The 27,837-nt window shown below is 47.3% G+C and overlaps 1 long non-coding RNA gene across 2 annotated transcripts in view; it reads right to left on the bottom strand.

The window, feature by feature from the left end:
- LOC106746377 overlaps positions 1–26,049 on the bottom strand; it is a 32,018-nt gene extending 5,969 nt beyond the window's left edge. The window contains exons 1-4 of one of the 2 annotated variants that reach the window (XR_001374595.1): positions 25,544–26,049; positions 25,149–25,380; positions 24,362–24,525; positions 21,705–24,253 (exon numbers count right to left, since the gene is read on the bottom strand). This is a non-coding gene — a long non-coding RNA (uncharacterized LOC106746377). Of the gene's footprint in view, positions 1–21,704; positions 24,254–24,361; positions 24,526–25,148; positions 25,381–25,543 lie in introns of those variants that run through there. The other variant, XR_001374594.1, reaches the window with a different exon arrangement.
- Positions 26,050–27,837: the final 1,788 nt, after the last annotated feature.

The raw sequence follows: 27,837 nt of genomic DNA on the forward strand, positions 1-27,837 counted from the left end.
CCCCCCCCGCTATGTGTTTCTCTCTCCGCCGGCGTTAGCCCGATACTCCCGTCCTCGTCTACCCTCTCCCTCATCAGCGCGGCTCCCGCGAACCGGGGTCACTTATGTATATAGGGCCGACCCGACTCCACGGTCTCTCCACTACTCGCCTCGCGAACTCGCCTGCAGACCAGATCCATAGTTAATTACCGGCCTAATCTCTATTCGCGATTGCCCGAAACCGCTCGTAAATCCCTATCGGTGTGTGCGTGCAAAGCGCGTCGTTCTCTCTCCGTTCCACCGTCTCCGCCGTCTCTTTCCCTTTTGCTGGACGTGTTTCGTACAGGAACACGAACGTATACCGCAGGATCGATCTCCCCGATCGATCGCCGCGATATATACCGTTAAGAGAGAGAATCGACGAGATCGCCGAGTTCCGGGCTCGACCCGTCGCTTCCGGTCACGAGAAGAGAGAATCGCGTCCAGCCGAGGAAGCGCCCCATGGGCATCTCTATCTTTCCTCTGCCGCGTCGCGCACCGGCCGATTCGCGAGCCCGGAAGGTTTAACGATCGTGAAAGCGAGGAGAGAAGCGATCGCGAGATATAAAAGCGATTTTAATCAAATATGTTCTATTCTGTTCGATGACTTTCCGCCATCTCTCCACCGGCTTCATTATTCCTCTTTCATAGAAGTCATCCAAGTGGTTTTGAATTCGAATTGTTCTGTAGCGCCCGGAACAAGCGATAGTCTGAAGGTCCCACCCCGCAATAACTTTTGCCATCGGAGAAACGTGTGGTCTAGCGTTGTCCTGCTGGAACACAACGCCCTTTCTGTTCGATTGTTCGCTTTAATTCCGCCAGTTGTGAGCAGTACGAATCAGTCGTTTTGGCAGCAGCTCATAATAGACGATTCCTTCAGATACTGAGCATGACCTTCTTCGGGTGTAATCCAGCCGTTTCAGCACGCTCCTCTCCGCGCTTCGAATTTTTTCCACTGACATTGTTACAGACAATCCGCTTTTCATCGCCAGTGATCATTCGCCGCTTTAAAAATCGTTCGTTTTGATGGCGTTTGAGCAGCGAATCGCAAGCTAAAATCCGGTCCGTTGCATTCTTTTCGCTCAATTCGTGCGGCACCCAAACATCAAGCTTGTTTACCATCCCAAACTTCCGTAAATATCGATTAAAGCCTTGATTTGATCGACATCAGTAGTGACTGGGCGACCAGAGCATCTTGAAGATCAAAATCTCCGCTTCCGACACACACTTTCGGCATTCTCTCCGTACACGGCGCATATCTGTTTGCGACGCGTTTTTGCCTTTTCGGAAAATAAAGGAACGAAATGCATCGAAAATACACGTTTCTTTCCTCCCATGTTCAAAATAGAATCAAACTTCGTATACGTCGCGGATCTCGACGAATACTTTCTTAAAATGTCGGCACAAATTTCAGCTTTCACTCAATGCACAAATGGTAAAATGAACTCTTCCACTTTAATATTTGACGAACCTCGCGGCGAAATCGAAAGGAAGATCTTCGTAATTAAAACGCTCTTTCACTATCGAGGGGTAGACCTCGATATTAGTCTTGGCTCGATCGGTTTCCGAAAAGATCGAAAGCCGGCGGCTATAACGAGGAAGCGTTCGAACGTTTGTCTCTCTAAGCCGCGATATATAGAACCGCCGTCGCCGGTGCAGCTCGCGCATCCGGGTGCGACTCTCCGAACGCTGTTAAAACTATTCTCGCGGCGGAGCCGCCGCTGCGCTCAAATTAGACTCCTTATAGCGCGTAAGTATTATGCCGTTTAATAGGTAGATACCTCCGCCCGATAATAGCGCGCGTCCGCGATGAGCCACGCCGTGGCGTGAAAGAGAACGTTGATCCGATGTTCTATTCGTCAAATTCTTGCAGAACGACGTCACGCCAGCGGCAATGAGCGGCTCACCGGCGTTTTCCCTCAAATGCCGTCGCAGTGAGCAATTCTACCACTTGTTCGCGCAACAATTTCAACGCAGTTTTTTCGTGATTGGGAGCCTCTGCTCTCATGAGCTTGCCTGATAATCCGTTATCACAGGAGCCGTGAGTATAATTGACGTCAAAATCGCGACGGAAGATTCGGAAAGAATTTTAATATTTTTATTATATTCTTATCTATCAGATAAGATTATGATAAAAGGCCAATATTTATTTCGGCTCCTGTCGATTACCTCGTAAATTTATAAGCGGCAGCTTGCAATCGTCACCATTTAATGCGCTCTTAATTCCGCCAGAAAATATCGTGAAGGCCTGGAAATTTTGGAACATCCTCAACCGAGACAAGGGTGTGCAGGTGAACCCTATTTGGCATACTGACCAGCTGATTGGCTGGAACCAACCCTTCCACTCACGAGTTCGAGTCGAGTTACAAGAAGTGCGAACGCATCTATTTACATTGACAGTACAAAATCCATTTCCACGAGGGCTAAGATTAGGCGTTCCCTCGCTCGCGAGCGCGGCTGCTATTAACTTCTTCATTCTTCATACCGCGGGGTATTCGCGCCGTGCCGCTATGCCACGATCTTGTCGCGGACTCTACGGCTTCTTCCACGGTCACCGTCCGTCCGGTGCGGTCTTCGAATCGTTGAGCCATGATGATGAAACCGCCGTCGCCGCCACTGTCGCCACCGCTGGTTTAACGCGTATTCGTCACGCGCTCCTTCTGTACTCCGCTTGGTGAACCCAAAGCAAAAGTCCCGACCGACAATTAGTCCTGCTAGTGACGTAATTGTACGTGATTTTGCACGCGTTCGAATTTAGAAGCGACATTGTTGCGTTCGCTCGCCGTCGATCTGTGCTGCCTTTATCGAGATGTTCGCGCGAGAGATCTGCGGTTACGATTTTCGTACTTCACTCGAGAAATTCAGGTAGAAAGGGAGAATTGCCCTTATTTCAATTGGCCAAACTTGAAATGAATTTAACTTCTAAAATTACAGAGCTATAGGAATGGAAGTATCTCTTTCTTTTTCGTTTTGAAGATCGAAGGTTATTGATAGGTTTTCATTTGCGTTGTAAACAAAGCTCCTTCCATTCGTATGAAACTATTGTTAGCTCATTGAATGCCTTTATGGAACAAACTAGTACGAGGGTATATTGAACGTTTTCTGGAATGTCAATGAAAACAAAATGATCCGATTGAATAGTTATATTTTATTTTTCAACGTAATCCCCTCAACACACATTCAAATGACACACCTGACGATCATGAAGGTTAATAGGTTATTTTCAAACCCGCCTTGAAGAAGCGGCGACATGACGTGATGTAAGCGAGAGCATCGGCGGATAAATAGAAATAGATATCGCCGTGTTGTTTTTTGACGATGACGTGAACACCGTCGACATCTTCCGACGACGTTGTCCACGCGCGAGCACGGGGTGCATACACCGGGCGAGCGAGAACACGGCACCCATTACGCCCGGGCGTGTATAAGACACGATCGTGCCGCAACGCCGTCATGCCTAATAAACTACCAGCAGCAGTCGGCAGTCGCTGCTTCGCGTCACGTCGTAGCTTGCCCGGCTGGATTTTGGCTCCCCCGATCGACCGTCCCGTTGCCGCTGTTTCCCAGAGAGATCTAATCTCTTGTTAGAAAAAACCGCAACTTACGAGCGGTAAACTTCTCTTAATTTAAAGCGCGGTTAAGGATTCTCATGAATGATTCACATTCCCGGCTTTAATTTATTTAAATATCACGACGTATAGGAGCGATAATACCAGGTGACAACGCGAGATAGAGGTGACGATGCTGCCGTCGTTCGGGAAAGCGGAGACCTGAAATGCGATTTGCATTTCGCGGTCCGGTAATAAAAAGAACCCGCGGATTCGGCACGGCGATGTTCAACGAACGTTCGTGACGCGATCGCCGCGAGTCGGTAAATCCGGGCAAATTTCAACTTGAATTTCCGCCATATTTTACTTCAGCGCTAAGTTGATATTTGTAAGCTAAAACAATGTTCTGAACGAATAACCTCATTATCATAACATAACCTCAAAGTGGCTGAGCAGTCAAGTTCGAGCATGGAATATAACCGAAGAGCGGCGGTTATTGAAAGCCTTCGTGGTGGACGCACGCCGGTCGAAATAATTGAGTTCTTCAAATATCCGAGATCGACAGTTTACGAAGTTTCCGTTAAATATAAGAGAAGTCCAAAGAAGGTTCCGCAAAAGGACAGTCTCTCAGGAAATTGGCGACAATTTTGGGTGTGAGTGGATGATACAGGTCATAAAGGTACGACAAATGCTCTGTCTGAGGCTGCTAGAATGAAGAGAGTCAACGTCGACATGTTTTGGCCTCCGAATAGTCCAGATTTAAATCCGTTGGATGATTACGTGTGGATTTGAAAGGGTCATTAACAAGTCGAGACATCCTAATTGAAGCAGCATTCTTCAATATGGACAAGTTGCAGAGAGCCTGCAGTCGCTTCCAGGATCGAGACGGTAATTGCGGCAGACGGTGGTTACATTGAGCAATTTTTGCCTATAACGGTTCCAAATGACACGAAAAACGCGGTTTTTATGTAATTTTGTACGTTTGACCAATAAACTTTTGTTAAATACTTTTCGTCCGGATTTAGCCGGCGCACCCTGCAGAGATGGAGAAAACGAGAGAGAGGGGAAAGGACATGCGAGGTCACGAAAAATATCTCGGCGATAGTCCGTTTGGATCGACGTGCATTAGCCGCCCAACTCGGACGCGCGACAGGTGGTGCGATTCATTTAACCGCGACGCGTTATCGTGTCTCTCTCTCTCTCTCTCTCTCTATGTGTGTATACACATCGCCACGGGTTAAATTACATTCTGCGCGCCTAACGTCGCCGCAACTTCGCCGTCGTCGCCAAAGTCTAACTCGCAAGTAACGGCGCGTAAGCGCGGCATACAAATTATCGGCGCCGCAAAACGCGCTCCCGATAAGGCGCTCGTCGTCGTCATTGAAACGATGACTCGCACACTCGTCACTTCGCGATAAGGTCGTCGCGCGGAAAACTCGGTATCCTCCGGTGGGGATGTTCCGATTAATATTTTGAAATATCGAAACGGATACTCGATTTTTTGCATCGATACTTTGAACCTCGATATTGTAGCGTATACCAAAATTAAAAACACAATTTCTCTTTAGATAATTATTGTTCCGTTACTTTTTCAATTCGACTGAATTTTATTGACGCTATTAAACAATGAAACGATTCTCCCTTACGATATGAAATATCTCGATAATCAGGCTTTAAATTGACTTGATCGATGATACCGAACGGACGAGTCACGGGGTCGTAAGAGGAGTAAAAAGTGTCGCGAACCGGAGCTTCGGCTCGGGGAAAGGTCGTCGCCGCGGTGGAATTTCCCTCATTGAGATTTTTGTATCTCGCAGGCGCGTGATCGGCACGTCAATCGATAGCGGATCGCGGTCATGATTAAAGGGGGATCCGCGCGTTCTGGGGTGTTGGCGACCAATTAGAATCGAGCCAACCGAGCGGAAGACTCGTGACTGAGACTATATATCGCGGGAGGCCGTAAATGAGAGAGAGAAGAAGAGCGGCGCCTCCGTCTTTTGATACAAACACGCCTGTTGGTTTCGTAGTCGCTTCGCGAATCAGGAAGGCGCGCAAAAACAGGCGTTACACATGGAGGGTTTTAAGCGTTTCGCACGCCTTTGGCTGGCAGCAGTGATCGGCAAAAGATTACCGCGAGGAAATCGCTGGATTAAAGGTTAGATTTAAAACGCCGAACCGCGATACCTCCGCGAGATTTTTGTCCTTCACTTTCTCTCCCTCCGCGTTGGAGGCGCGCCGCCGTCGAGAGCGTGTCGGCCGAAATCACATTGCAACCTGTCGACTTTCCCCCGGAAAAAAAAGCAACTGACGCTCGAGCGTACACTCTTCTATGAGTGGAAAAGAATTAATTTCAAGGAGTCAGTTTTTAGGGAATGTCATTGTATAAGAATGGAAATGACGATCGAAAGCGCTCGTTCGTCCGCCGGAACGCGACGCGGTTCTTCCTATGGTCGTCGAATTTACGACGGATCATCGGGGCAACGCCTTGCGTTGATCGTCCTTTCTTTCTCTTCGTCGTCTCGTTCGTTTCACCGTGGAAACGCCCGAGGCGGACGCGTCGTATAGGATGTCGCGATATAGGCTGCGTAGCGACGCCGCTAAACAAAGAAACCGACCGTCGAGTAAAATCCACGATGTCGATATTTCGGTTCTACGTTCAAGTCATCTTGCTCGTGACTAATCGGAAGATGCTAATAATTCTGTTAACCAGTTAAGTGTGTTTGACGACTATATCCGTCATGGAGATGTGGCAGAATCTTGTGTCATGACGACTATATCCGTCATGCGTAAAATTTTGTTACAATTTGATATTTAAATTGTAATTCTGGCGAAAACTAAATTATATTCGTAAATTTTAATATGGGTAAAATGTTTAGAGATCAAGACGAAATGAAAGAAACAAATGAAAATTATAAATAATTTGAGTTGGATTTGACGACTATACCCGTCATCGCTTGATTATCGCGACACACACTGGTGGGCGCTTTGCAAAGAGATCGCCACAGTTAACTGGTTAAATGTACCTACCTGCCACGGTCCCTCTTATTATTTCCTCCGTGATTGTTTCTTCTTATTTTTCCTTTTTCCTCAACGTTGGCGTGACAACACGGACATTTTCGTATTTTTCCCATTTTTCCCAGCCTTGGGAAGAAACGGTAAAAAATTGGATTTTTCCGAAATTTTCTCGGGTTCTTTCGGAACACTAGTCCCGATCACGGATAATCAATCAAACGAGACACAACGTGGTGATTCGCATTGCGCGAACGTTTTCGCGAATAACGGCGAAATGAGACGTATGTGTGTAGCGCGCACGCAACACACATGTACGTAGGTAAATCCGTTTAACGCTGATCCGCCAAAACGAGAAGGAGAAAGAGACAGCAGAACGGGACGCGCGGGGAAGAAACGTTTTGTCCCGTATATCTGTGTACGTGTAGATAATCGTGTTTCGAATTCGGATTTCGTTGCAGCCGTGTGCGCGCTCACTCTCTATCTCTCCTTCTCTCACTCTCGCTTCCACTATTACCATTATTATAAGTTGATGTGACGTGACGTAATGGGAGTTAGAGCCGTATGAATGGGCATAGAGCAACAAGTTGCTACTAAAAACTGGGAGTGAGTTCGTGAGTTGAGTTCTGCTCGTTACACCTCTATATGTAGTTCTTCCTTCCCTATACTATACGCCCGTCTCCTCTCGCACCCCGCGCGCTGTATACCGCACCGCGGCCCCGTTATAAACCCTCCGGCTTTTAAAGTATTCTTTTTAAAGCGGAACTGTCCTAACACACAGACGTCACTGAGTCGTAATATTCCGCACGAATGGATGCGACGACAAATCTGTGCGTTTCTCTTCTTCTCTTTACCGGCCCGCCCGATCTCCACCACACGCCGTTCTCTCTTCGACTTTCTTCTTCCTCATCCTCCTCCTTGCTAACTTCTTCAACTACCGTGTAGTAGCGCTTACGTGTCTGACTTAAACAAATCCGACAACAAACAGGGAGTTGGCCGTAAACCCACACGGCAATAAAAGCCCTCTCTCTTTCTCTATCTTCGTGTGCTTTTACTTTTAAAAAGTTTCGCCCGTTCGCTCACCTTGGAAATGTGGAAACACTTTCACCTCCTCTTTCTCGACGGAAGAATCCCGCATTCTGATATCCGGGGTATGACAAATGTTTTCAAGAACAGTGTCTCGCAGTGTCAATAAGATATCTATAGTTACTAGAGGTAACTTGAAACTTTTCTCTCTCCATCTTTTTCTCGCCTCTCACTTTCCTTCTCTCTCTCAATCTCTCTATCTCTCTGTCTACCGCTGCGCACCGATCGATTTAACTTGTGTCGCCCTTCTACGTATTGTGTAAAATAACTCATCTTGAACGCTTTATACACGTAATCCGATCACATATGATATACTACTTTCTTCTAATTCAACACACTTGTTATCACCATTTATTTAGGGAATTGTCCGCTATAAATAATCCTTTATTTATTTATGTAAAACACAGAAACTTAAGTTGTTTAAAAAGTTGTCGCTCACATTTACGACATCGGTCTTTTGTGTGCACCACACATATGTGATGACACATGGTAACGAACATATTAAATTAGGTAAACTCATTACGAGTCCTGTATCTTCGCTCAAAGAAAGCGGTCTTACCTATCAATATGTCTTCGATAAAATCGATGTAACGTAGACATTATACAAATCATATAGCTTTCGGTGTTCGGCATTCACTGGAGAGAGAAAGAGAGAGGCTATTAGTCGATTATATCACTTTGCCATCACGATGGTATCTGTATTAGTCGTACGATTATATCACTTTGCCATCACGATGGTATCTGTTTTTCTTAGACGATAGTAAGCACGAGTTTTCGTGAGCACCGATCGCGCAACGTGACTCTGACAATGACCTCGATACACACGCTTGAGTTATTGTGAATGTATAATGCGGACTGTGTCTATTATGTCACGTATAGCATATATGCGCGATAAGCTTTGGTAAATGCAATGATAATTACACGGTAATGAAGCTAACAATAGCTCGCACGCTGTAATAACATATTTTATTAGGTGTACAAATGAATAATTCAAATGTATTTAAGCAGTTAAGAAATTAATTTTAAAATAAATTGATTTTCCCGCTCTTTTGCGGTTATGCAGTGTTGACATATAGCTATTAAAAATGACATTTAATATGGCGAAACATAACCTCCGAAAGTATTCAATTCAGTAGAGTCAAACAGATAAGGTGTACATCCGACACTGTATTCTTTATGAATTCCAACAAGGGAAAAATGCTTTCAAGAGCATGCGATTTGTTCCTTTCTCGGCAAAGGTGTTGTATCGTACGATGTGTGCGCATTTTGGTTTAAGCGGTTTAGAAGCGGTGAGTTCAGTCTGATCGACAAACAACGTTCTGGAGGCCTTCGAAAATGCGACAACGATGATTTGGAACAACTATTCGCCGAGATTTCAGCACAAACGCAATAGGAGCTTGCAGAGCAGTTACGCAGCAAACCGTTTTCAAACGCCTACATGAGATGGATAAGATTCAAGAAAAAGGAAAATGGGTTCCGCATAAACTCACTGAAGCCAAAGCACAAAAATCAACGAGTGGCAGCGTGTCTTTCTCTTCTCAATAAACAGCGTCGAAAGTCTTTCTTGTGGAAAATCGTTACGGGCAATGAGAAATGGATACTGTACGACAATCCGAGAAAAGTAAATCCCGGCGAACCATCAGCATTGGTCGCAAAGCCCAATCCCTTCGGAAAGAAGGTTCTGCTCTGCATTTGGTGGGATATCAAGGGCGTGCTCTACTACGAGCTGTTGGGACCGAATAAAACAGCGTTACTGCGGACTACTAACGCCCGTATACTGGCAAAGGAGAACGTCCTGTGAAATTGTTGCATGACAACGTCAGGCCACACATTGTTTTCAAGACAAAAGACACCAAAATGAATCTTGGCTGGGACGTCTTGCAGCGTATTCACTAGACATCGCTCCGATTATCACTCGTCCCAGCCAATGCAACACGCCTTGTCCGATATTCACTTCCAATCAGTGGATGAGATCCGAAAATGGCTTTATCGTGTCGAAAAACATAGCATTTTTCCAAAATATTGTACTAATATCGGCGCGTTATATGATAGGCAGCTTCCGCACGATGCACTTATCCACCGTCAAATTATGACGATTCGTCCGAATGATGGGCCGTTCGGTGTAATCTCGTGCAATTTGTCAGCAGCGAGCAGGAAATGTGCGAAAAACGCGAGAATTGTGCGGCGGCTTCTTGCAAAAGAGATGCCACGATCATCGACCGATCGTTTGCATTTCTGCCCGCTCACTCATTCACCCACCCACCCCGTTGTTGTTCGAGACGGTGAAGTCGGAGATGAACGAGTGCGACGAATTGCGACGTTCTACGGCCGTATTTACACTTTCATTCGACTCAAGCTACAAAACTATATTTAACGGAGTCACCCGTTCGCTGTGTGCGATCCGCTAATTATTTGGAATCGTTGCGTAATACGCGAATCGCGCGGAGCGGAATCGCGCTGTCACACTTCGCCCGCGCGTTGACAGACGATTCGTCGCGGTCGTTAACTCGCGAAATTTCTTCCACGTACGTATGTGGGAATATTAGACCGAAAGATGAAATTCCAGCGTACGACTCGTGAGTCTCCGAGTCATTAAAAGCCGGAGCAGCGTGGAATCGCGTGCGATTATTGCCCTCTCGATATTTGTTATCGTCGTGCGAGGTTAACGGTGTCATTTCGTTCGAGCAGCGGCAGCAGTGAATCGAGAAATAGTCACGGTGCGTACGCGTCATTATCCGTCCGCCGGATCGTTAGAATTAATGAGCGTCGTTCATTCGTTCGTCCCGTTCGTTTGTCCGACTGGCCGGTCTGTTCCGCGATCGGTCAGTTCATATTTTCCCGGCGTGTTTTCGCGCCAATTTATTCAACGGCTAATAACGGATGATAAACCCCGCATAACGCGAGAGGACAAATCGAATTGTAGAGGGAAATATAAGATAGGGTGGAGGGAGTAGAATTATAAAAGAGAGAGAGCAAGAAAAGAAGGTTACCGCATAGTGAGGCGAGACACTCGAAACACTGTAAGAATTTTTCGTTTCGGCATGTTTTTATGTTCTTCTTAAGCTCTAATCTATCTAAAAATATGTTTGGTCAACGTTCGCTTCTTTAACATTTCGCCCTACTATGCGCTGCCACGACGAATTCAATTCCGCGAAAGACGAGAGAATCACCGTCTTTTTTGTCTTCTTTTACTTTCATACGAATCAACATACGCGATCCCGCGGCACTCTAATTATCGCTCGAATAACGAAGAAATCAAACTCTGCGTTAAAGGCACGAGCGTCGTTAAGGATATCGGCATTGCTACCGCTTCTTCCTCAGCGAGACGCGCTCGCTAGATTCTCCTCTTTCCTTTTTTCTTTCTTTTATTGCCGGCGAATCATTAACGCGTTCGCTAACATGTTTCGCGATTGAACGGGAATGTGATCGATGCCACGTCGTTACGAACTTCGAAAAGTGTCGAGGTTTCCGTCGAGATTTTTCGGGCAGTTTCGGATTTTGTCGGAACTAGCCGACGAAGAGCCGCGGCTTCGAATATTCAATGTCCGACGCGATTCAAATTTTTTCGTATATTGAGAGAAAAAAGTAGTCGGACCAACGATCGCACGCGTAAAAAGGATCAATGGAAGAAGTTAATAGCGAGATATTTCTTTAAAATAAAGATAATTAATGTTGTTGCTATTAAATATTTGCATAAAATATTGCATAAATCACAGCAACTGTATTATTTGTTCAATCAATTCGTTTGAACATTTCGTTTCCATCACTTTTTTCCTCGTAATACGATCGACTTACGATTCGGAAATTTCGACGACGGAAATTTATCCGGCTCGTACACAAACAATTTGTGCGCGCGTATATTTCCAATACACGATATTTCCGGCGTTAGCTTTAATACTTCGGCGCCGAAGCATCGACCTGAGTGGTGCACGGAATTAAACAGGCGGAGCGACACATTAAACCGGCCAATAGCTACATCACCGCGCGCTAAAGACGCTATAATCGGCATAACAGCATCGTATAAGATAGAACACGAGAAAGAGAGAGAGAGAGATTCGCGCACAGTCGATCCAATTGAATTTCATTCAGCGCGCACGTTTTCCCGTCCGTTTACCGGCGCCGGCCGTGTGTATCTCAGGCTCTTATTTCTCCAGGCGTCACGTAAAAATTGCATCGAATCTCGCGCACGTACGGACTCGCGATATCGTAACGTTACTATCGCACACGGTATCGATAGTGTCGGATGCTTACACCGTTACCTTATTTTTCGTGCCGAGCACTTTCGCGGATGACACTTCACTTTCGATTTTAACGCAAGATTGTCGATGTGTTTCTCGAGAAAACAGTCTATATATGTTTCTCGCGATATCGACCGTAGCCGCAAAGCAGAAGCATAGTTTCGCAATAATGAGCATCATACGAGGATCATGTTAACACATTGTTGATATCTCGACTATTTCTTTCTTTTATAAGACGCAGTACGAATACACTGTCTGTTACATTCGACATTATCAAAACACTAATTTTCTGTGCGCCGTCTCATATACGTTTGATAAGTTTCGAGCCTAACAATAAATGCGCAAACCCATCGCGCAGCCAGCTTTTTCATAATCAAATATTCATGTAATATATTGAACATACATTCAAAAGACATACCTGCGGTATCTGCTATCTCTATGACCTTCAGTGATCTTCAATCATATAGTGCGATTTCATGCATTTTGCCGACCATTTCCTCAGTCGTTGCAGTTTTAGGCGATCATCATTAAACGCACTTCTATGATCACGCTTAAACTCGGTAACCCAAACTATAACTGTTGAAAATGAAGGAGCAGAGTGGTCGTAAATAAAATCTAACTCGATTTTGATTTTCGTTGGAGGTTTCCCTTTTAGAGATTCAAGTATTTAGTCACGGAACGACTTTTCCACCGTTGAAAAATATACCGATACGCGTACTACAATAGACTATCGTCAAAAGGAAATTAAGCGTCGCATATGGCTGAAAATTTAGGAGCAGCCATTAAAGAGACGCAACTATCACATCTTACAATAATTTCCAATCAGTAATGTCATCTTCATGCTTAGGCTCGGGACTTATCAAACAACGTATATGCCCACTTATATGTAGCCGGACAAGTGTTAAATAAAGTATAATACTTTTTTTAAAGAAATAAGAGAGCAATAGATGTAACGATAATAATAACACGGAATAGTAAAGCCCTTTGCAACAAATTACTGATATATGTGGCGCTCGGTACAAATGAACCGCGAGAATATCGACGTCCCGTTAAATTTAAGTATCTCTAGTCCCGGGGAAAAAGCGCGCAAAACATGGCGAGAGCGTGAGGTGATATCACCTGGTCGCCGGCTACTCGCCAGAACGCTTTTTTCTCTCTCGTTCCTCGGCTTCTACATATTCGCTCTTTCTCTCTCACTCTTCCGTATTTATCTTCGGATACAGCGGCGATCTCATTCCGCGCCGGTCGTCCGCCAACTTCGCGCGTCGCGTCGCGTCGCGAGCAGACGCCGAGTTTGCGGTGGCTCGAATTATCGGTCGGCGACAGTGCCCGCGAGAGTTTGTCGAAAAGCAGGGCCGTACGAATCAGGGCGGTCTCCTTCCTCCTGACCCCGCATCACGTTTCCCCTTCTTCGCCGCATTACCGGCTCATTGTTCCCCGCGCCGGGCGGCGGTAATTAACGAGAAGGGAGCAAACGCACGGAGTAGACGCGATAACGGCGAGCGGATCAGTAATTGGCGAGCGGAAGAACTGGAACGCGCTCATTTCGCCCGCCGATAAGATCCGTTATCGCGGCCGCGAGAGAAGACCCGGAAGGATGCCCGTCCTCAATGCTATCGCCGTTGCCGCATTTTCTCGTTTCTCCAATCGGAGAAGCCTTGTGAAAGATGTTTTTTCGCCGGCTGTGCCCGCGAGGTTGTCGCAACGCACACGCATATTTTTTAACGGTCGCGATATTTTTTCTCGCCGCGCCTAGTAGGTGCGCGCATGGGCTTTTCCTTTCTCTAGTCCGTGACCTCGTTCGCTTCCCGACGTAAATCCGTCGGAGGACCCGCGATGTCCACGCTTCGTTTAGGGACACCCTTTCCGCTTCATCTCGCTCTTTCCCTCCGCGTCTCTCTCTCGCTCTCCCTCTCCCCCTACCTCTCTCTCTCTCTCCCTCTCTGTTTCTCTCGCTTTCATTTTCTCTTTCGCACTCGCTCGTTCCTCTTTCCTCCGCTCCTCTTTCCGCCCGCGGCTTTCCCCGCCCTCCCCTCGATCACCCCCTTGCCAGCTACCCTCGCTCCCACTCTTTCTCGCCGTCCTTCTCGCGAGAGTGCGTTCGATCGACCTGAATTTTTTCCACGCTCGAATCGGGAGCCCTGAGAGCAATTTCTCGACTCGTCGCGGGGTGGTCGTCGCCGAGGAAAACCCCGAGGAAAATCGCCCGATCGATCTGCCTTCGGTCTTCAGGTCCGAAACGAACAAGAAAGAGGGAGAACGTGCGCTCGCCCTGAGGGAGACGGAGATGAAAGACACAGCGCGGGTGAGCAAGCGCGCGAGAGGAAGAGAGAGAGAGAGAGAGAGATGGAGAGAAGCGAGGATAGAGAGAGACAGGGTGAGGGTGGTGCGATGAAGGGGGACGGGGGAGGCAAACACAAGTATGTGCAACGCCAGCTGCACGTATATAACGATGCCGCGTTCCCGTGTGTGTGTGTGTGTGTATGTGCGTGGGTGGGCGACTCGCGAGGTCTTCAGCGGCGTTCACAAAGTTCGGGGAAGATTTATTTCTGACAAGAGTCAGCTCCGTTAACAAAAGCCGAAAAAATCGTCAACGTGGCATCGACAAAGGGTGCTCGCAGGAAAACCTCGTTTATCGATTCAGGAATGAAAATCGTTACTGGGACAATAAGTATTTATGCAACACAAAACGTCCTAAGGTTGTCCGCTCGGGACATCCTAAAACACTCCTCAGGGTACTCTGAACACATTCTGGATGAGTTTGGAACATCTTGTGCTATCTGGATAGTAATATAAATGCTAAAATATAACTTGAGATTTCCCGGATGACACACTTCTTGTGTGCGAAGCTTACGCCTATTACGCCTGTAAGCTTTGTGTTGAAACTTGTCAACGTTTCGTTTACATTCAGTCGTGTATAGTCCAAATTGATAAGCTACGTATCGTCCTACGCATCAGCAAATGATCTCGTACAAATGATTAACACATTGTCAACATTAGCTCGTGATTTGGTGTCTTTTAAATCAAATATCTGCTCGCAAATTGTTTGCTATACTCGTACAATCCCCACGTACGTTTTGATCTTGCGAGTATCTCATGCGAGTTTTCATAATAAAATTCATATCACACGTAAATTTTGCTAATTATTTGGTAGCTCTTTGACGACGCACTGGGGTAAAGTTTTGCTTATCAAGAGCAATTTTCATGCGTAATTTGCTAAATGTTTTCTAGGTTGCTTCTCAGGTAATTTTGTCGTTCACAATGGAATGCAAGTTTTCACTGAATGGTCCTTAGGTGGATCCATTCGGTCGTCTATTTCATGAATCCATGATGCTAGTAAAAAATGCTTAACGAAAGGATAAATCGATAAGCTTATAATATTTCACAGTGTTATTTATATTGTTACTGCTGAACAATCATCACGATCCCATAATGCCACCGTTAACGAGTCGAAATTATCTCTTAAAAAATGGTGAGTTGTCTAGAAATGTTGGATCGTCGGCGATAATCCTTCGTGAGGAACGCGATCGATCCACTGTGAGAGGAGCTTAACGTCGGCGCGGTGGACAGGATGAGGTACACGTACCACCACACCGAAATCTTACGAGCCTGCCTCTGCTAACTACCTCCTATCTGCCCTGCCCGAGGCCCTGAAAACGTTCTACGTTACGCCTCGCGGGGACCCATTTCGCGCGAGCCTCAGGCAGTAGCGTGCGTGGACTCCCGAGTGCCCGGCGTTTAATTAAAATTTCCGCCCCGCTGCCGCCTTTCCCCCTTCTCTTCGTCGCGCTCACCCGTGACATATATCGGCGAATACACACACGCGTAAGTGCGCGCTTGGGTTAGGAGTTATCTGAAATTCGCGAAAAATTCATCGGACACGCGCCACCGCACTGGCGCGACAAAAAAAAAATAATTCAAAATCGAGGCCATGTCACGCTCGAACGCATTCGAAGAATTATTAGGAGTTACGCTAAATTTTCAGAGCGTATATTGAATCTCGCGCGAAACTGCGATCTGCCACGAAATCATTCGCAAGAGAGAGAGAGGAAGAGATCACGTGGAATTCGGCGTGGAAATGTATGATAAAGCACGTATCAATTGAACTCGCTCGTACGCGCGAAACTATGCGAAGATTTCATTGTCTCGTAAAAATATTATGAGCACCGCGTTACGCGTACCTCGTTTCTCGCGCGCAATGATCCATATAGATTCTCTTTGTAGATACGAAACATTGTAAAGCGCGCGCGCACATACACACACACACACACACTCTCTCTCTCTCTCTTGTTTCGAAAATCGATACGAGCGAGAGGATGTCATTTGGAAAAAAAGTTAATTTCCTCACGTCTACGCAAAATCGCGAATTATCGCTGGCGCAAAAGTTGAGGGAAAAATCTTCAGGTAAAGTTTGAAGATCCTGGAAGAAAGGAAAGGGAGGAAGAAAAGAAGGAAAGAAGATGTTACCGAGTTTTACTTTCTTCAGTTATTGCGGAGAAACGACGAATCGATCACCGAGTAAAACGATGCGGAAAAGTAAAAGTACTTCCCATTGATAACGCGCCGATAAGTTGTTCTCACAGTTTACGTCGATTTATGTCGTAGAGACGGTGTCGTGCCCCAGTGTCTCGTTGCCGTTACTGGCCATTTATCAGACACGGGAACGTATCTAGGATATCGCGATATTCATAATCAACGAGTGCACCGATCCACGAGGATCTCCCAACCCTGAGATATGCGAGATAATATAATGGCTCGTAGATGAAACGTTAATACAATAATAATGCATTTTTTAATTCATTAGTATAGACATTCGTCCCTAAGCAGTTTTCGCTGGCAAAGGAGTGGTCATCCATTTTCTAGCAGTTAATATCTTCAACGATAGATTCATAAATGTTCTCAAAATAATGAAAGTGATAGACATCGGCAGCACAGTCTATGATTTTGCCGTGTCACGGGACAACGACCGTCTCGAAGCATCGTGCATCTTCAAGCTCCAAGGAAGCCAGAATTGCCGCTCGAGAGCACAAAACATTAAAGAACGAAATTTTTGAAGAAGAGGAAGGTTCCCTTTATGGTCCTGGAATAGCTGATTAAAGGTAAGTCCAAAAGTTTTGACAAGATATCATCACGAAAAATGTTTCATCAAACTTTAAATGCATTTTTCTCGAAACCATGTTTCAGACACGATTCCAAAAAAAAATACTTGTCCGATTGGCTTACGCTTTTACAGTTATACTCAACAAACATGCCGTTATCGCTTGAATTAGAATAAATATGTTGATTTTTCTCCATCTGTTTGGAAGTCAAATAAGAGAAAAAAATAAATAAAATTGGAAGTGTTTTTTTTTTAAACTATCATATTGAAAATATGCATGCGATATTAATAATCCTAGTTCGGACGAAAATCGCAAGTCCACTAATTAAAAAAAAACGAACTTTTTGATTTTAGATTAACGGCACGACATCTACTTCTGATAACGAATGTGTTAACAACGTCAATCGAGATCACGATTTTCCGACGAGAAAATGTCAAGGTTGACCTTTGATCGAGAAAATATGCAAGATACGCAGAGTGGTACGACGCGAGAAGGAATTATCCATTTTATTCTCAACAAAGTCTCCCGCTCGTTGTTCGACCTCGCCTCACCATACGGCGCGGCGGTGTGTTTTCCAAATCTACCCTCTCTCTCTCGACGCGAGGTCATCGGGCTTTTGCAGAAACAACGCTTTCACGTTAACAGTATTCCGTCTCTCCCGCGTGTACACACGTGTTATTTATGATTAGAATGGCATTACCCCGAGTGTACGGCGATGTAATGACCGATCTTGCTCGCCTCTTACAACGACGAGGACGATCTATCTGGGACGCATGAATTTTTGCAGTCATGAGGAAGAGAGCAGTGACGACATTGCCGGCGTAAACGTCGGCGCGCGTTTATATAGGGTCACACACGTGCGTAATGCGTGCGGCGATTACGTGGCGCATAGGGCGGAACAACGCTGTCGTAACGTCACGCGACTCGCTACAACGACGATATCTTTAATGAGAGATGGACAGAGAAGAGCAAAAGAGAGAGAGAGAGAGACGTTATTCTCATAAACCCCCCCGAGCTCAACTATCCACGTAGCGGCCTCGTGAACCCTTTCAGTGGGAATCTTCGGAACTTTCTCCCAAAGTGCTCCGCGCAAGTTGACGGCGGTGGTGAAGGAAAGTATCGGTTCACGCGCAAACTTGGCGCGTTTCTAGCGATTCTTGCCTCAAGTCCTTCGATCGATTATCGCTTGATCGTTCGATGAATTTTGCCCGCGCACATACATGCGCATGATCGATATTTTCGTCTGTGATATTCTTATACGAACATGTATATTAAAAGTGTCCGCTTTTACCGGATGGAAAATGAGAGGAAACTTGTTTGGCGTGAAGAGACTCCTGTAACGGCAATCTCTCTCTCTCTCTCTCTTTTCGATCTCCCTTCCTGTCCCTCTTTAGCAGGCGGTCGAAGTCGAGTGTAACCGAGAAATTAGTTGATTTTATATCGTACGATATAGGATTAGGAGTTATAATTACGCTGCCATTTTAACGCAATATCTCTAAATTCTCGGGATGATTATATATTTGTGCAAACTTGCAGAACTCAGTTACGAGATGTTAACTGGATAATTTCTGCTTAAGAATATCCTAACTGGATTTCGTTACGTCTGGATATTAATCGTTTTAATGAAAACAGAAGTGGGTTGTAAACATGGGCCAATGAGCCCATGCAAAAAAGCAAGTTCGTATAGATTCGACGCGTTTTTTGATGGTTTACAAACCCGTACTTAAACCGTGTGTCACTGGCACCTTAAAAACAGTAACTTCAATTACTGCTCCCTCGTTCGGGACTTCTCTTTTTAACCGTCACTGTCGTAACTCGATCGATGCAATTCAGCGAAAATATCGGGACGAGAGTTGCAGGCGAGCCGAATATTGCGAGTAACAAGCGGAGAACTGAGGCCAAATACAACTAAAGATTAATTCGCGAATTACCTCAACGGAAACAATTTGCACCGAATTAAGGTCTTGTTTAAGGCTTTATTAATTTGCAACAGGTTGCGTAATTCTGACGAGAAGACTCGAGAGCAAGCTGGAGAGATAAAGAGAAAGACGCAAAAATCGTAACGGTATTTATCACGGATATCTTATGCTAAGGAGGAAGAATCTGGCGATATCGATTTTAATCGTATATTTGTTTGGCGACTGAAATCATCGCGAGAAATTCGAGGAGCCTCCTCTTTCCCGCATATCGAGCAGCGACGCTCGCGATCGTCCGGTATTCACGATCTCGCCGAATCGGCGAAGAAACACCCTCTCGAGCGTACACCATCATCTTCGACGTACACATAATTTTACTCGGTCGCTAATCGACTTCTTTCGTCTCGTTCACCCACATCAGGTGCGTCACGAAGCTTCTCCGGTGCCCGAACGCATCGATTTCAACGGCCTACGTCGCTCAACATCGTAAGAAACTCGTCTTCCAACCCTTCCTTTATCGCCGGCGGTAATTTTGGACCAGGTTGCCGCTTGCGCACGAGAGAAAACGACGACGACGACGGCGACGACGAGCTATCCGCCTCCTCGACGGCGCGGTAGGCTATACACGATAGGGTTCGTAGGATAGGATCGAGGTAGAAGAAGCTCCGGAATGGGGTGGATGGTTGTGTTCGTGGGGCGGTGGACGAGCGAGCGCGGTCAAACGGCGAGGGGGAAGCCACCAACACGGCTGTGTGACGGCAAAGGACGACGTAGAGGGTGAGGCAGGACGCACGAAGGTGGAGGGTGTAGAATAGGGTGGACGGGTTGGTGGGTGGTGGTTGTGAAGGGTGACCCAAGGGTGGAGGGACACCTTGCTCGCTGGAAACGCGTTGGTTCGCCGGCACGCTAAGTATAGGCGTCCTCGCGACGCCGGCCGTCAATATACTACCCCTAACTAACCCCCCGGGAGGTCCGTGGGTGGTGTTGCTGACGGAGAAAGGCGGATCGTGAGCGAGAGAGTGTAGAGGGTAAGAGAGAAGCGGGAGAACTCACGTGATGGCGCGAGGGACGCGAGATCGTGAGACATGAGAGAGAGAGAGAGAGAGAGAGAGGAAGACGGAGCGAGAAGGTTGATGCTTTTGCACGAGGGGTCGTCGTCGCCGTCGCCGTCGCCGTCGTCGTCGTCGTTCTCCTCGTCGCCGTCCCGGTTGTTGTGTGCGCGAGGAAGTAGATGGGCACTATCCGACCAACCATCCTATCCCATCCTATCCTCCCGGCACTATCCTATCCTGACGTGGCTTAGTTTAGCTTAGGGCCTTGCCGCGCTGGAAGCTGCGCCGGTGTCGGAAGGGAGGGAGAGAGAGAGAGAGAGAGATCGCGGAGGAAGGCCAGGGACCGCGATGGTCGGACGGAGGGTGGACGAAAGGGGTCGAGCAAGAGGAGCAGTAAGAGGAGGTGGCGGTAGTGTAGAAGGAGATAGAGCGCGCGTAGGGTTGGCGTTGGTAGGACATTGCGGATATATTCGCCTCTATCCGGTAGACCGGCCTCCTCCGCGCCACCGACCGACCGACCGGCGCGGCGTAGCAGCATCCTCTTCTGGGTTTCTCTCTCCTGGCCATCCTGCGACGTAATCAGCGAGAGAACCCTCCGCCCAACCCTCCTCCGTGCTACCTTCCACGTCGTCCCCTTCCTCCTCCCGGTCCCGTCGGGCGCCGCGCTCGCCACCCCCTCGTCCTCCACTTCGGATCTCGCCACGACCCTCGCGTCCGCTCCCCGCAACCTCCCTCGCCAAGCCTCGTTGCACTCTCTACCACCCCTCGGCATCCCTTACTGGTTGCCCGCCTGCCTGCCTGCCTGCCGTGGCATGCATCTATCCGGACGTCTATCTACCTATCTATCTTGATGCACTGGGTGTCCGTCCGAAAACCAGCTTCCATTTCTCCGCTCGAATAAACGTGAACGCGGTGAGCGCGAGCTCGCGGTACAGACGACGCGAATCCGTATATAGATGTATTGCTTGTTTGCACTCTCACACACGCTCACGAATCTTTAACTTGTAAAGACGTTTCTCTTGGATTGTTCGAATTTCGTGACGAACTTCTTCTCTCTCTCTCTCTCCTCCCTTCGTGTTTCCATTTCTGAGTTAAACTTCCAAATAGCTAAAGCCAACATCCCTGATACGTATTGTTGTTGCCGCAATGTAACAACAATCGCGAATATCGTCGACTGATCACCGTTATCCGACGCGGCGCATTGAAATTCGCGCTGGGATGCGATCGATGTCGCGCCGTAAGAACGTTGGCAAAATCTGTTTCTGAAAATGATGATCACACTAAGCCGGTGATTAATCGGGCCTTTCATTCCGTTAGTCAGATCGCAGTATGAGCCTATATTCCTAATTATTTCTTGGCGCCTCATTCGATTACTCGGACGGAATATAGTTCATTTTTCAACAATTCTTCGGCTTAATTAACTCTGGTTTTTTTTTAAAGCGTGAGCCTTTTTTAGCCCCGTGAAAACGTAACAACCCGGTCGACGAGCGTGAGGAGAGTAACGTTATCTTTCATTTTCCCCGCGTTCTTTGGATTAATGCGACGAGGAGAGATTTCGCGGGATTGCCGAGGGCTGATTTTTCATTTTCCGACCTTTCATTACGATATCGTTCGAGATTCGCGCTTCGGGAAGAAAATTCCGCGCTGTTCCGCCAATGCGTTTCATCGCGTCCGTTTTGTCGAAAATTGCGCGCGACCGCTTTTCGCTCGTGACGAAAAAAGAGAGAGAGAGAGAGAGAGAGAGAGGGAAGCAACTGGCTTCGCGGCGACGACGACGAAAGCGCGATCGAAATTTCATTTTAATCCTAAAATCGCGCAGCACATAATGGTCACTTTACAACCTCTTTTTTCTCTCTTCTTTTCGTCGCGTCGCGAGCAATTATAAATGCGAGCGATGGTGGAATGCGGAGAGCGTGACAAGAGAGAGAGAAAGAGAGAGAGGATACAATGAGCTAGACATCGGTGTGGGAATACACAGCGCGGCGTACACGTGTATCTGTTATTGTGATATGGATGTTAATAGGTTAGGGGGTCTCCAGAGAATGTGGGGTGAATCACGATTTCGATAAGGGTTTATGTTCCTCCCTCTCTGACGGCCGTTCTTGCCCTCCCGCCACCTACACGCCTCCTCTCGCCCCTTCCGCGTTCTCTTTCTCTCTGTGTTTCTCCCTCTTCTTCCGGCCGGCTCGCTCATTGAAAACCAGCTCTAAAGTGCTTCCACGCACTCGCTCGTACTCGCTCGCTCTCGAGCGGCGGCGGCGGTCGGTGGCGCACGTACATGCGTCCTGTGTGCGCGTGCCCGTACGTATTTTATAGCGCAGACGTCAGAACACGTGTACCGCTCGTTAGAGTACAGTGAGCTCCGATCGCGCCGCGTGTACATACGTTGCACCGCTATATGTAACGATGGCCGGCGACCCGGTCGCCGCTACTCATCGGCCATTCGCCGTAAAGCGTCGGCGGATTTTTTGTGGCGGACCTTTTTTCCTCTCTTTCTTTCTCCATCTCTCTCCCGCGTGCGGCAATATTTTTCATCGTCGCGGCACAATAACAGCGACTATTAAATCGCTAATAAGTTAATTTAGCGTTCGCTGACGAGAGTGTGTTACTGAAAAAGAAGGTTCTTGCTCGACTGTTGTGAATGACAAGCGATACCGGAAGTGAGCATCCGGTAATATAATTCCACGCGGCACTTTGAATATACTATTAATTCGAGGATTGCTGATTTTATACATGTATATTTTTTTCATTTATATATATAAATAACGACGTCAATTGATACGTATCAATTTCTATTACCCCGGAAGGCGTTCCCGCCAAAGTCGTAGACGTTGTGTTTATAAAGTTTCGAAAGCTCGAAGCGCGCTCTCTTCCGCTCGTTCACAATCAGCGCGCTATAATCCGTTCAGTCGCACGGCGAAGTTTCTAACTCCGATGTCGTCCGATGGTGGGGCGCACCCACGCGGTCGCGGAAGCATACCGGGAGCAATTATGACGTGTATGGGGCAAGCGAGCGTCGCGGCGTTAAATACCGTCGAATATAACATTTCTGCCGGTGACACCCCTTGCTGCCCACTATCATTGCTATTACCAACGCGGCACCGTGTCGCGAGCGCGTCATCGCGCGTAAATACTGACGTCACCGCGTGTCGTTCACGCACGCCGCCGTGTTGCGAATGCCGACGTGCGAAAAAGATCTCTCGGGGCTTTGTGTCGCGCGAGCGAGCGAACAAAAATAGACCCGTTTAATGTCTCTTCCTTCGTTGGTTAATCGCCCGGTCGGCAGTAGCGGTTCGAAAGGGAGGAGGTGGGACGTGAAGAAGATGCGAGCGAGTTCTCGTCCCCTCTCTCTCTTTCTCTCTTTCTCTCTCTCTCTTCCTCTCTCTTGCGTGCGCACGTGAAGTGCGTTTACGAGATTCAAATTAGGTGGAAATCTCGATTAACGATGTGAAATCGCCGCTGGCCGATCATTCGCCGCCGATTATCGAGAAAATACTGAAAACCAGTTCTACCCAATGTCTTTCGCGTCGCCGCATGATACACCATGCAGCGGAATCGCGAGCGCTCCCCGCGATACGTACGGGGGCAAATCAATAAGTACCCGTGTTAGTAATGAAGACGCAAGTTTTTCACGCAAATTGTTTTTCAACGTAATTCCCTTTTAGGAGGATACACTTTTCCCAACGCCCCTGCCATTTTTTAACCACTCTGAAAAATACGATTTGTCGAACTCTGCAAAATAAGCCTCTGTTTCGGCGATTACTTCTTCCTCATTCGACGTGAATCTCTTTCCACCGAGCCATTTTCTCAAGTTTGAAAACAGGAAGAAGTCGCAGGTGGCGATTGCGAAGGAGTGATCTGGTATATTGTCGTGGTGGAACAACGCTTTTTTTTCGCTAAATGGGACTGTTTTTTCTTCAATTCAACATCGAATTGGCTCGATAAATCAACATAGTGCTCTGCCCCATAACAGTTTTTCCCTTCTCCAAATAGTCGATGAAGATCACGCATCCCAAAAAACGGTGGCCATCACCTTTTCGGCTGATGGGATCGTCTTGGCCTTCTTCGGAGCCGTTCGGAGAGACGTTCGCCAGGTGAAGCCCACTGTTTTGACTGTTCCTTAGTCTCCGGTGTGTAACGATAGATCCGTGTTTCACCAACGGTTACGATTCGACGCAAAAATTCCTGCGGATTGCGCTTAAACAGCTCCAAACATTGCTTCGAAATTGATAGCCGCATCCGCTTGTTGTCCACCGTGAGCAATCGCGGCACCCATCGAGCCGACAGCTTTTTCATTCCCAAGTTATCATGCAAAATATTGAATGCCGTACGACAGCCTCTACTACTTCATGCACTTTCGTTCGGCGATCAGCGAGAATCATGTCGTGTACCTACCTTTTCAATGATTTCCTCGGTAACCACGTCCGCCGGACGGCCTGGACGCTCCTCATCAAAAATAGATGAATATTTGAACCAGCATTTGACGATTGTCATAGATGGTGAAGGGTTCCCATAGACGGCATCTAACTTCGTTTTCATTTCTTCGCACGTTCCTCCGTCTAAAAATAAAAAGCGAATCACGGATCGATAATGCTCTTTTTCCATTATATCGAAAAACATCAAACACGGTCGAATTGCTGTCAAATTAAAACTATCGCATGAATCACTCTGAAATTTTGTATGGCGCCGTTTGAAAGATGGTAGTACACGATGGCATTGCCAAACTGCATCAGCAACGTCGCCTGTCTTCAAACACGGATATTTATTAATTTGTCCTCGTATTTAACGAATAAAGCGCAAATATTTGCGTAATGAGTATCTCTTTGGAATTAGCTTGGTAATTTTCATGAGAATCGTAATAACCTCCACGTTCGAATTACATTTGACGTTAAATATAGCCATTTAAATTTCAAGCTTTACATTCTCCAAGTTTTTTGGAGTAAAGTGTCATTTAGAACGAAAATTCACTTAAAATGATAGTGAAAATACACTTGAAATCGTAAGAGTGAATGCTACATTGAGTGAATATATATATATATATATATATATATATATATATATATATACACACATCGATATCACTATTTGTATATTCGTGTTGGAATACCTCCTCCGTATTCTAACACTACTTAGTCTTATAGCCGATCATTCAATTCATAAAATAAAATAACATTGTACATACCTTTTGCATGAAATGTACACTTAAAATTTTTTAGGATAGAATTTCACTCGAAAAATAGAATGATAATCGGCTCACTCAAATTCAATCGATTGTTCACTCATAGTGAATAAATATTCTGCAGAATACTCTTTCCAGCTACTTTTCCTAAATCGTTGAATAAATATTTTCACTCGAAATTGAAAAGTGAATCTAATGTATCCCAACATCACAGGAAGAGATTCGATCTAATCGACTGAAACATTCATATGTAGTCTGAATCCGCTTTAAGTTTGAGTGAAGCATTATATATATATAGCAAACAGATGTCCTAAATACATCCTGAGGACGTCCCTACATCTTAAGAACGTCGACGGGACGTCCACAGGATAAATAAAATGCACTGTACGGGTACATACATGAAGTTCGGCAAATCTCGATCGCTAACGGCGGGGTCGTGAAGCGCACATTTTTCGATATTTCGCTTTAACGAACACCACTTAACGGCGCGCTCGCTTTTAAGAGAACGAACCTGGCTAAAACGTAGACGGCGCTGAAAAACGACAGCGACGCGAAATAATTTTCAAGCGCGTCCGCTTCGACGAGCCCGCGCCGGTGCATCTTCGACGCGCGGCGTCGGCCGCATTCTTATTTTTCGATATTCGCCTTTAACGAACGTTCCCTACGCCATATCGTCGTATAGCATGCCGTCATCCTCTTGAGTTGGTACAGCGCGCACGTAATGATGCCGCGCGATAAAACCGCGCATCGTTGCAGCGACGAGCACGACGACGACGGCGGCGGCGACGACGGTCGGAGTGCCCGTCGCCTCGCGATCGCGAGAGATCGACTTTACTCCGCAGTTTTCCGCACACCGCGTACACACAGAGTTGGGAACGAAGGGAAGGACGCGAGGGATGGCGGCATGCTCGATGCTCGCGTTGGATCGTGTGCACGGTTCGCAGGGCATGTAACCGCGTAGGTGTAAGCGTACATAGACCTACGAGAACGCGTGTATGTATATATATATACATACATATATATATATATATATATACATACATATATATATGTGTGTGTGTGTGCACACGTAGTATGTGCACGTGTATATGCAAGGCGTTTTCCATCTCGCGCACTTACACACACGTCCAGCCGTCTCTACGGGAGCGAAAGTACATAGGCGGGCAGAGGCTAGGTACTATCTAGTATCTAGTAATACGGGGTACTAGGTACGTGCGCGCCGCGCGGACGCCAAATAGTGGTTCGCATATTCAGAGATAGCGACGTCGCTCAGCGCGATCGCTCCTGATTTAGGCCCTCGTTCTATCTCCTTCCCTCTGTCTCTCTCTCTCTCGCACGCACATCGTCTCTCTCGTCACCGACCGCGCGCTTCTCCCTCGCTCGCTCCATCGTTCCATCTTCCCTCGCGCGCGCACACGTATTTACGAACACATGCACGCTGTGCCCGCGTATACGCTCGCGCGCGCATGGGAACACTCACACAGACTCACCGGTCCACGGATAACGTCCTCGATACGCCGCCGACACCGGCACCGAGGCGCTCCGAAAAGCGCTATCTCGCAGCACCTCGCACGCTCGAAGCCTCGACTCTAATCAGCGCTTCGATCCGTGCTTTCGAGTGTCCTACTTTGATCATCAGAGCCGCTCGTTCGTTCGTTCACTAGTTCGCTCGCTCGCTCGCGACGCACGTGTGTCATGATCCGTGCCGTGTATAAATCGCGATCTGCGCGCGATAGAAAATTCCCTCTATGTGTGGGTCCTTCCCCTCATTCTCTCTGGCGGACGCGAGCGAACACGCGACGGGCTTGTCGGCAACGTAATACTCACCGTCCAATGTCGATGAGAGCGCGATATATTTAGATCGGCGGATGCTTCGAACGAACGAACGTTCGTTTCTCACACGTTGATTCGCCTCGCTCTCCGTGTCGTAGCCGAGAGCGTCGCTCGGAGGCTCGATACTATCCGCTTTAAAGCGCGATTTCGTTGCGCTTAACAACGCGCCTTCGTTACCGCGCGCCATTTTGCCGTGTGCGCGCGCGCACGTTGTTATGCATCGCCCACAGGTCAGATTAAAAAAAATCGCGACCCTGGTGAAATGGGCCAACGCGCCGACGAGATGCTGGTCGTTGGGGAAGAAATTATAATTCACTAGAAATTTGCGCGCGCAAGCGATGCTCTTTTGTTGTAAGTACGATTGAGAATTTCGAGCGGAAGCCATATTCCGGATTAATCTGGACGTCACGCGACGATGATGACGCGAGAAGTGGCCGATTACCGAGCGGGACGAAAGGAAGAGAGGGAAAAGAGAAAAAAAAAATACCGGCGCGCTCGTAATTCCCACCGAAGTGGCTGTTAAATCCTCGCGTGGTCTATTTATCATCTCGCCGCGCTTCGTATATTTCGTAATATATCCGTCCGTACCTGCACGCACCCACCGTACGTACGTACGTACGTACGAACGAACGTAGCGCTAGTTGTAAATTACCGCTCGCGCGCTAACGGACGCGCGTAAAGTTCGCGGTTGAGAAGCACTGAGCCAGCTGCCGCGGCGCGGTGGTATCTCCGCGTTGTCTGCTACCTCACACCCTCGTCTTGCCGTCCCACGTGGATACCGGTCGAAGGGGTCGCGCGGAATGAGGGTGACGCGCGGGGCCGTGGCGACGCGGCGCGGTCGAGAAAGGGGGGGGGGGGG

This window comes from Dinoponera quadriceps, unplaced genomic scaffold (assembly GCF_001313825.1).
Source record: "Dinoponera quadriceps isolate SergipeBrazil2010 unplaced genomic scaffold, ASM131382v1 scaffold566, whole genome shotgun sequence".
In the NCBI taxonomy this organism is placed as follows: domain Eukaryota; kingdom Metazoa; phylum Arthropoda; class Insecta; order Hymenoptera; family Formicidae; genus Dinoponera; species Dinoponera quadriceps.